This window comes from Paramisgurnus dabryanus, chromosome 9, assembly GCF_030506205.2.
Source record: "Paramisgurnus dabryanus chromosome 9, PD_genome_1.1, whole genome shotgun sequence".
Taxonomy (NCBI): domain Eukaryota; kingdom Metazoa; phylum Chordata; class Actinopteri; order Cypriniformes; family Cobitidae; genus Paramisgurnus; species Paramisgurnus dabryanus.
Window position 1 is genome coordinate 41499919 of NC_133345.1, and position 10896 is coordinate 41510814.

Below are 10896 nucleotides of genomic sequence, written 5' to 3' on the forward strand. Positions count from 1 at the left end.
CGCAAATGGGAGGATATCTGTTGTGTGTATGTTTGTGATGGTGGTTTTCCTCACATAGGATAGCATACTACTTTAGAAGACTTCGTAATATAATGCAGACGGTCTGACTAGATGCCCAGCCGATGCCTGACCCAACCTGATCTCACGAATTCCCGTGGCATAGTCACGGAATTTTTTGCTAATTTTTCCGTGGCATTCTCACGGATCTTCTCATATTTCCGTGATCCTGCCACGGACTTTCTTTTCCGTGGCATTCTCACGGATTGGTTACTCAACTGTTTTGTTCTATTTTCTTACCATTGTCGCTTCGGTTTATTTTTTTAAAGCAAGGAAAAAAAATGATCGGATAGTGAATGCACCGGCTTCATGTGGACATAGCCTTAAGGGCGATTTATAGTCGTGCGTAGGTGCTACGCCGTAGCTACGGCGTAGGCTATCCGTAGCCTGTGCGTAGCTCTGCGTAGCCTGACGCGCACCTCACAAAATTCCTAACAGCGCGTCGGACCTACGCGGACCGCAAGCTCTGTGATTGGTCCACCAGAACCCCTCCCGTCAGGTAAAAAAAACTGCGTCATAGGTATTTCCGGTTGAGACGGTGAAAACAAAGATGAGCCAAGTCGAGGAGTGATTTAACTAAAACTGCAACATAAGTCGCTGTTTATTTACTTACATCATTGCTGGTCTTCTCAAATTATACACAACAAGTTGCTATTTTTTCTTCGTTTGTGGGTTAACTTGCTTAGCTTCTTCTTCTGTGACGACTTCTGCTGCTACTGTGGTTACACGCGTGATTACTGCCAACCAGCGGTTTCGCGTGTCTTTGCACGTCGACGCGGACGGCGACGCACAAGTATAAATGAAAACCGACGCGGAACCTACGCCGTCGCTGCTACGCCGTAGGACCTACGCACGACTATAAATCGCCCTTTAGTTTGATGTGATGATGGGACAATTAGGGCAGGGCGTATTGGTTGGACCCTCCCCCTTTTAAAATAGCCAACAAAGTCGTTGAAAGAGTGAGTTGCGACAATGGAAGTTTAAAATGCTTGCCCATCACATGATTCATGTAGACTTCAGTTTGTTCCTGGAAGCTCATATGGGGCTTTTCCATTGCTTGCAGGTTGGTCGCGTCAGCTCATTTTACTTTGGCTTGGTTAGATGAGTTTAGGACCACTTCAGAGTGGGAGAGATTATAGGTGTCATTATATTTGTGCTTCCTATTGCTGTGACATCATAAAATAAGTGTGAGCGAGCATCGTTGGAATGCAGGGTTTCCAATACATAAATTTATGTTTCAGTCATCCACAAAATCAATATTGACCACCTCAAATAAATGTTTGCACATCACGTTTATCACTACTTTTGTCTCACATAACAGTTTCTGTGCAAACACTCGTGGAGTCAGTTGGAATTTCAAGCCTCATTTAAGTTACAAAAATGCCATCAGGTTTTAGTATCAGCTCAGCTCGCTTGGAACCTCAACCGAGGTGGTACAAAAAAAGTATCGGGTACTACATACTGTACCTAGTGGAAAAACAAAAATGAAAGTTAGCTGACCTGACACGACCCGTGGGCAATTATACAATGGAAAACTCTGATAGTGACCCATTGAAATACATTAATTATGAAAAATCACAGCTCTTTGCCTGTAACTCAGTCATATAATGCATTATTTTACAATTCTTATATATCACACCAATATGTTTAGGTAATATTTGAAGAGTTTGGTTCCAAAACGCAATAAACACCGTTTTTGAACTAAGTAAATTGTTAATTTTACGCAAAATCCAATATCCGCTATGTTATTCTGTCATCTTTTCTCCCTTTTTTCCCAAAATGCAATAAACGCCACTTCTCCTTTTCTACAGAATGCCATAAATCCACTCCACAGATTGCACGGAGTACACGGAATCCTAGTTTTCCTCATCTACTTTGTACTTCGTGATCAACAAACAAACAAAAACAAAATAATACTTTAATAACATTGATAAACCTGTGATGGTTTTCTGTGACGGGAAAGAAACGTAAGCCATCAACATCTAATAATTTACACAAGAGGCACTCGAGAGACCGGTGCTTGTTTGCCCGGGCCGACAGCATCAAGTTTCTGTCATGCTAACACATTGACCACAGGGGATCTTATGAAAAACGTTCCATAATTTTACTCAAAGTCAACGAAAATCGAGAAGGACCAGAACATTTTACAGCTGATCGCAAACTCTTCATTTGTATGTATCCAGAAATATTTTGTACACTAAAGACTTTGTACACTGCAAAAAAATTATTTTCAAGAAAAAAACATTATTAGTATTTTTGTCTTTTTTCAGTAGAAATATCAAAAAGATTCTTAAATCAATATGTATTTCCTTGATGAGCAAATGACCTAAGAAATTTTTTCTACTTTTTAGACAGAAATTATTCAATTTAAGTAAATTTGTTCTTAAAACAAGCAAAAAATCTGCCAATGGTGTAATCAAAAATCTTGAAAATGTTTCCTTAACACTGAATTGCTTACCCCATTGGCAGATTTATTTGCTTGTTTTATGCAAAAAAATCACTTAAATTTGATATTTTTGGTCTAAAAACTAGACTTATTTTCTTAGGTCGTTGTGCTCATCAAGAAAAATCATCTTAATTTAAGAATTTTTAGATATTTTTTACTGAAAACAAGACAAAAATAACAAGATTTATTTTTTTTGCAGTGTAGTTGGCACTTACTGTATCATAATTAAAGCTAAGAGTTAAAATCGCAAAACCAATATCTTTCATTCATAAGAAGGTGAAATTTTATTTCATTCAATAAAATTGTTGATCTGTAATTAAGGGACTGCACTGCAAAAAAATGACTTTCTTACTTAGTATCTAAAAAAATCTAAAAATCCTTAAATTACGATGATTTTTCTTAATGAGCAAAATTACCTAAAAAATAGTTTAGATTATAGATATACAAAAAAATATACAATATAAGTGAATTTGGGGGTTCTTTTTTTCTTGAACACTTAATTCAAGCAAACATTTCTCACCCCATTGGCAGATATGATTGCTTGTTTAAGAACAAATTTACTTAAATTGTATATTTTTTGTCTAAAAAAATTGACTATTTTTCTTTGGTCATTTTGCTCATCAAGAAAATTAATCTTGATTTAAGAATTTTAAGATATTTCTACTGAAAACAAAACAAAAATACTAAGTAAGCAAGTCATTTTTTGACTTTTGTGTAAGTTTGACTTGTTTTTCACTAATTTATAGATATCCCTATGACAAACATATTCATAGAGTTTTTTAAAACTCTTTAAACTCTCTGAATATGTGTTCTGTGACCATAAAAATGAATACATAAGATAATGAATGTCGAAAGATGTGTGAATAAAAATTCACAGCATTAATTCTTTTTTTGTGGGCCAAAAAAGTGTTATCCATTAATGGAAAACCAATTTACAGTTGCTTTGTCACTACAAATCACTGCCAGTGTTAACTAGGGATGTCGATAAAGGAGGACTGGAAAAAGCAATAAGTTTGCATTCCTATTCATCTCAGTGGATGTTGCTCAATATTTGGAGGACTGGTGCACATTTTGGTTGCCTGGGTATTTGGACCAATCACATGAGCCATGATTGCCATGTGACTAATCACTCTAAAACCACAATTTTGATTGGTTGATGACAATAATAACAGTATGTACAATTACAAATACATTCAATTAGTGAGTATCCCAAATTGTTTATGAAAATAAAAGTAACAATAATTTAACTTCATGCTTTTAAGATCCTTCAAATAAAATTAGGCACTGACAAAGCATCTACTGCATTTGAAATGTTTATGACTCACAAGTTGTATCTAAAAGATTCATGTAAATAATGTTTTCATACCCAAGTCGCAATGACAAATGAGAGCAGTCTTTCTAAGTCGTAATACAAACTGTTGTCATTCGAAACTTTTAATTGCAAAGAGACCATCTGGAAGCTGAACAGCACGAAGACTTTACATTAGCACATGACTTATTGGCATTATATTGGCTCCTGGCATATTTGTATGCTGTTTAGACAGTAAGGACGCTTCTCGTCCAGATGTATTATTCACTGTAATGTGACTGATAAACGGTAATGTACCTTATGAAACTACTGAAAGTAGGCACTGATCTCCAGCAACTGTGTTTATAGTTTGGTTGGATTGCAGCCACAAATAGGTGGACATAAGAGTCGCTATTACACCGGTGCTACACTGTAATGAATACAGAAAATGGGCACTAATGGTGTGTTTTGAATCTGATATACAACTCATTGAAACCACTTTCTGCAATCTCACATAATTGCACAATTCTGATTTCATTACTGAGAAAGCCATAACACTGGATCAATGAAACGGCACGGGATATTCCTCTTCTAGCTACTTTCCTAATAGAGTAAAAATATTGTTGAAATTGCAATCGTTTGTCTTAAATTGGATACTGAGATGCGTGTGACAACTAGCCCCGGCCATTCTGTGCCTCTTTAACCAGCACTGAGAACTGGGGTAATGGTGCATGTTGAGCTGAAGAGCCAGTAAATCCAAAATCCTCTCCGTGCCAGACGCACATTGGATGAAGAAACTGTCCAGAGACAGGCCAGTATCAACCATCTGTGTAATTAAATGGCAGCTCTCTCGCATACAGGCCGAGAAATTGAAAAATGGGCAAAATGGCAAGGCAATATCGAAACGGTCCACTTGTGTGCATATGGAATCGATGAAATGGGAGAACTCAATTTGTGCTCTTTAACTGCAAAATGTATTAAATTTAGAATAAACCATTAAAAGGCAAGAATATGCAGAGTATTGATCCTTCCTGAGCCGAGATAAGGAAAATGAGCTTTACTTTTTCCTGTAAGCGGATTGAGTAAACTCACTCACCCTCTTTGCTTTGCTCTCAGAGATGTAAGTCTTATTATCATAGCCGTGTTTTGGGGCTTTTCATTAGTAAGTCGTTGCTCTGAGAGCTTGTCTGTTAAACCTGTTTTATGCAGGAGTCTGGAAAAAAGTCTGTTTTAAAATACGTTTTATGTGGTTACATCTAAATTGGCTGTCAGAAAGATTAATTATTATGACTAAACCTGACTCTATTAGGTTACATTAACAAGTCATTTTAAAGGTAAGATCAAGTCAAAATAGATTTATTCAACTACTTTTTCATTGTAAAAACACATCAGTCGCACTATAAATTATTTAAAATGATGGATGTTCAATTCAAGTAATTTTATTCAACTGACAACCGCAGCTTGTTAACCAAACATTAACCGTTAACTGATAAGATTTTAATCTTAAATTGTCATTGAGTAAAAATACAGTTTACTGTTGCTCGGTAAAAACAATACAAACATTTTATTTCATTTGAATGTGCAAACAGATCAACAACAGAACCAGGGTTCATACATTATCAAATTTTCACGCAAAAACATTTTCACGATCAGTCCAGAGGATTTATGTCCAAAGAGGCAAACTGTCTGTTTTTTATCTACCATGGTGGCCATTTCTAAAACAGGACACATTTTAAAAAGTTTTATTAATTTTACACTCCATGTATGTTTTGATAATCGTTCTTATTCTCATCTCTAACAAAATTCCTTCACAAAAATGCAATTATTTCAGCTTTTTGCAACAACAAAAAAGATTTTTGAAAAAAATATCCATATTTATAAGTTTATAAGCTAAGAAAATATATAGAGAGGATGAAATGTTTATTTCTCCCCGTTTTGTATGTTTGTTTATTGTTTGTTTGAAAGGAAAAGGTCTGTTCTTTCATTTGATTTGTACATTTATATATTCTTAGAAGAAAATTTTCACTAAAAATGCTGGCAGGCAACTTTAAAAAAGGTTGGCGGGGAATGAGTTAAATACATGAAAGCTACAATTATCATAACGCAGGTTGGGCAAAGGGGTTATAAAGAGAAAACTCTGAGACCATTTCAATTAACAGTGTTTTTACCAGGGCATTTAGAAATATTGTTTATCATAAAAATTCCACAATAATAAAAAAAGACAAAAGTGCATATGTTTGCGGCATCACACAATTGAATTTTTCTGATCTCCCAGCTTTGAGACACGTACGGCCCTATTTAAGAGCAGCTCCCTGTGTGCCGTATTTCCATGTAACTTTCATAAGAAGTCGGAACGTCTGCTACAATCACAAATGCAATCTATTTTCATCACAGTCGTCTGTATTGACAGCGTTCATCTGGGTAGTGTTTGGCTATGATTAACTGTTCACCCATGCCAGCAAGCAACTGCCAGTGTTTATTGAGCCCCGCTCGACAAAAATGACAATGTTCTCGCCTGAAATGGCTTTTGAAAGCTTGTCTGATAGAGCTAACATTTCTATTTTCTTGCTTCTCTCTCTCTCTCTCTCTCTCTCTCTCTCTTTCTCTCGTCTGAAGTCAAGAGCATCAAAATGTCTCCTCTTCTGACAGCAAGTGAGATCTGTACTACCTTGACCTTGATAACAATGGATACTTACTGTAGCTGCTGCTGCCATGCCAACTTCCCCAGATCGAGAAGTTACCGTTTTTAAAACGATTATTTTTTCTAGAATGTATATAAAAAGGTCAGTAGGACCGTCTAAAAATATCACGTGAAAATCTCAACAGAAAACGGATGAATTAACCTCTTTCACAGGGAAATACTTCAGTTAGTTTCTCAGTTAGAGCGTTTAAGCAAAGAAAGATGAAGGATGTTATGCACATTTAATCTCCTTACTAAATGTCAATATGCGCCTGCTGTTGAAGTATAATCACATGAAATTAAAATATAACAGAACGCATTTAAAATGTCATTTACTGAGATGTTAACAGGCATGTAGAGGTTGCTGCTTCAAGCATCTTCATAAAATCTGACAAATATGCGTTAATCTAAAGTCGTGATTGGCTGCAGAGCATGTTAGTTTGTCATAAGTTCTCTGCATTATTCATGAGAAAGAAGTCATTCAAACTAGTGCTGTGTTCAAAATATCAATGACGATACATTGTCATGAACTCCTGATGATGCGTGAATCAATACAGCACCTTCCGTATTGATACTGATGCACTTTTAAATGGTAGACTGAAAGGTAACAGGGTATATTTGACTTTCCGCGTCTCGTGTGTGCACATGCCTGCACACTTTTGCACACCTTGCCTTTCTTTCATTTCCTCCCTCGATAAGATTAGTATGAAAGCGCTTTTATCTTAACCTAAACTGCTGCAAAGGGTGAGTCATGACGTTAAAGTAGCATTGCACAAAAAAAGACTGCATGTCATCTCATAAGCAACCCATATTAAAGCTATTGTGTGCATTTTAAATCAATAAAGCATGCGCTGCTTTATTAACCGCATTCTTATAATACATTAACGCATTTGGGAAGAAAGACTGCAAAGAGCTGTGAATGTAAAGTGTGTGTCTAGGAGAAGAGATATAAAGCTACATTAAACTACAGCTGTCACATTAATAATCTGATTTCTGTTGAGAAACATTATTCTGACTGCATGTTTATACATTTATTCATAGATATAAAAGAATTATATGAGAGAAGAATATAATGCCTTTTATATTTTCTACAAGTTGCCCCAAAACCTAATAAAACTCTGTTACAATTCTTAAATATACAATAAACAGATAATAATGTTACTAAATTCTGAACAAAAATGTGATTCTAAATGTTAAATGGTCCCGTATGGTGATGCACATCGTATCATTGTAGCTTTGGATAAGAACATGCTATCTTATAAATAATGATGAGACACTGATGGTCATGATGTACTACAGTAATTTGCCACGTTACAGCCCGTGACGTAATGTTAAAATTAACAGATACTAACATTGACTTCCATGATGTGCAACACAACAAACTTTGTTAACATATAAAAAAAGTGTTGGTTAGTGTTTCATGACACTTTAAATTTAAGCTTAATGTGGCTTTCACATAGGACACGGTGTGCGCTGCGCTATGAAACCCATTCATTTCAATGGCTTGCGCACAGAGCAAATCAAGTTGGCATGCCAGGTGTGTTTTAAGTCAAGTTGTTTGTTGTGGGTAGGCAGCTTAAAGTTACGTGAAATGAAGACGGGCAACATCAGTCTCTGTATTCCTCATTGACAATTTAACCCAAATATAAACACTGTAGTAATATATTGAAAAACCCGCCTACTTTGGTCTGGCCAGCAGAGCACAAATCGCATCCTATGTGAAAGCCGCATTAAGAAAAAGGTTAAGAATATTTTGTATTCTTTCTTAAGAAAGTTCTTATTTTTTCCTTTAGGATGTTCTTCGGAAAAAACTTAAGATGAATTCAATTTCTCGAAAAAGTCTTAAATAACATCCTAGTTAGGATAACCTTACAGTAGTCTTAAATCTCAAAATGTAAGATGTTTTATAAGTTAAATTGACTGTTTTAATTTAATGAATTTCATACTCATACAACAATAAAGTTTAATGGATTACTTCAGTAATATGTGACGAAAAACATATACATATTAGTGATAATATTAGAAAACATTTTACTTCCTTCATAATACATTCATTGTAAAATTACTAACAGCTAAAAGATCGGCAGTCGAACCGGCCTGGGCACACTTCCACGCCCGTCTCTGTCGTGCGGACGCGTGTGTTTGGGAGACAGAGCCGGGCATGTAGAGTGCAGCACGCAAGGGCCAACGGCACTCGACCCGCATGACCGACCAATTGGGAGATTAGGGAATGATGTTTACTCACCACAACGCCTTCATAAACTAGCTGGCCTCTGATACAACAGCAAATAACATATTTTATTGTCTTAACACATCACTCATTTATGTAGTATCGATCGCGTTAATGATCGCAAGGTGGTAAAAATATTAATGGACGATAACCTCATGAGCACGGTAGAATAATTTAGTTCAAAGCATTTTATTTTTACATTTAAGATGTTCTTAAGTAAATATATGAGAACTTCTTAAGTAATGTTTAAGAATTGCACTTAGGAACATTCTTACAAACTTCTTATTTATCTTAAGAACGTTCTTGTTTTTGTCTTAAGAACGTTTTCGTGAGTCCGGCCCCAGAACAACATTTTATGGTGACTGATTTTTCAAAAAAAAAATTTTCATACTCTCATGCACCATGTTTTTATGTGGTCATGAAACTTTATACTGTAACTGTCTACAGTAGCATACATTTTCAAATGAATTTGGTGCACTCATATATTTGTTCAGATAAATAACCCTGAATAACACAAGCAACCCATTGCTCTGCTGACCTTTTGTACCTCTGCAACCAAACACTCTTTGGTTATTTTAGAAATTCCTACCAGATAACTTTTACTGTAAAACCTCCAGACATACAGTAGATAGCTGAATAGTTCGATTCACTTCATCTTGGGAAAAAGCATAAAATATGTTTATTCCAGCAGGTATCATGAAACCTACGCATTTGTAGTGGTTAAATCAGCAGTTTTTCCAATGCTGAGTGCAGGCAGACCTTAATCAATTTCATGCGATGATCACCTTATCTGCAAAAGCAGATGTCTGTCCTGTTATTTATATATTTGCTTCCTGCCTTACTTTGTCACATTAGCGTTCAAATACAGCTGTTGTGAGCCAGAAGGAAATATCTCATTGCTTAATAACTACACGAGGCAGGTTTTTAAATCCGGGGTTGAGAACCGATAACCTCCCGCCGTGCCCAGAAGCTATTGTTCAAAGTCACAGTGAGCGCCACTGGAACCCGACAAAATAACATTGAGGAACTTACTTACTCTGCATGTAAGTTGAAGGTGATGCACAAAATCAGGAAAACTGTCACAACAAGGACAGGATTTTCACAACAAGTGTCGTAGTTCATCTTCACAAGGAATCTGATGGGATCCGAGTCGCTCTTATCAGTGGAAACAGACGCTGTTGGGGAACTCGGGGGTGCTGAGTTGGACAAAGTGCTTGTAAAGTCCTTACATCCTTACCTAACTTTTATATGCGCTGTAAAATGTAATTACTGTAGTTGACTTAGAAAAAGTTTTGAAACTGAATAGCTTAAAATATACAGTAGTGTACACCAGGGGTGTAAAACTCATTTTAGGTTGAGGGCCAGATGGTAAATTACATAACCATGTGAGGGCCGGATAACTTTTTCAAACCTGATAATTGTGTTGAACTGAACTTGAATTCCTTCTGTGCCCTTTTTGGCATGACCCCGGTAATTGCTGCTTGCAGCTATATTTATTATTATTATTATTATTGGATAATGATTGTATTTCTTAAACACACACACACACAAAAAAACGCTGTTATAAAACTAAATGACAGATTATTAACAGTTAATGACACTTTTATGACAAATTCAATTACTGTATTGCTGGTAAAAAGTGGTCAGTTATGTTGTCTTGGTAATTTCAAGTTTTCATGACTAGTTATGATCTATTGTTTAATGTCAAGTTGTCATAACAAAGATATCTTAAACAATATCATCTTTGAATTAAAAATGACATAACTGAACAAATGACGCTTAATGACAGTTGTCATAAATGTGCATAAAATCTCCTTCATGTTCATGACACGTGACATGTCATGATTATGAAGGTGTTGTGTCAATCTTATAAACACCCTTTCAAGTAAAGTGTTCCCGAAACATTTAAGTAGAAAAATATACTTTTTTAGTGTACCAATTTAAGGAATTTTTAAAGGGGACATTTCACAAGACTTTTTTAACATGTCAAAAAAACCTTTGGTGTCCCCAGAGTACGTATGTGAAGTTTAGCTCAAAATACAATATAGATAATTATTTATAACATGTTAAAATGGACACTTTGTAGGTGTGAGCAAAAATGTGCCAGTTTTGGGTGTGTCCTTTTAAATGCAAATTAGCTGATGGAATGAATCATTAATCACCATAATGGTGATTTGTTAAAATTGAAACTCAAT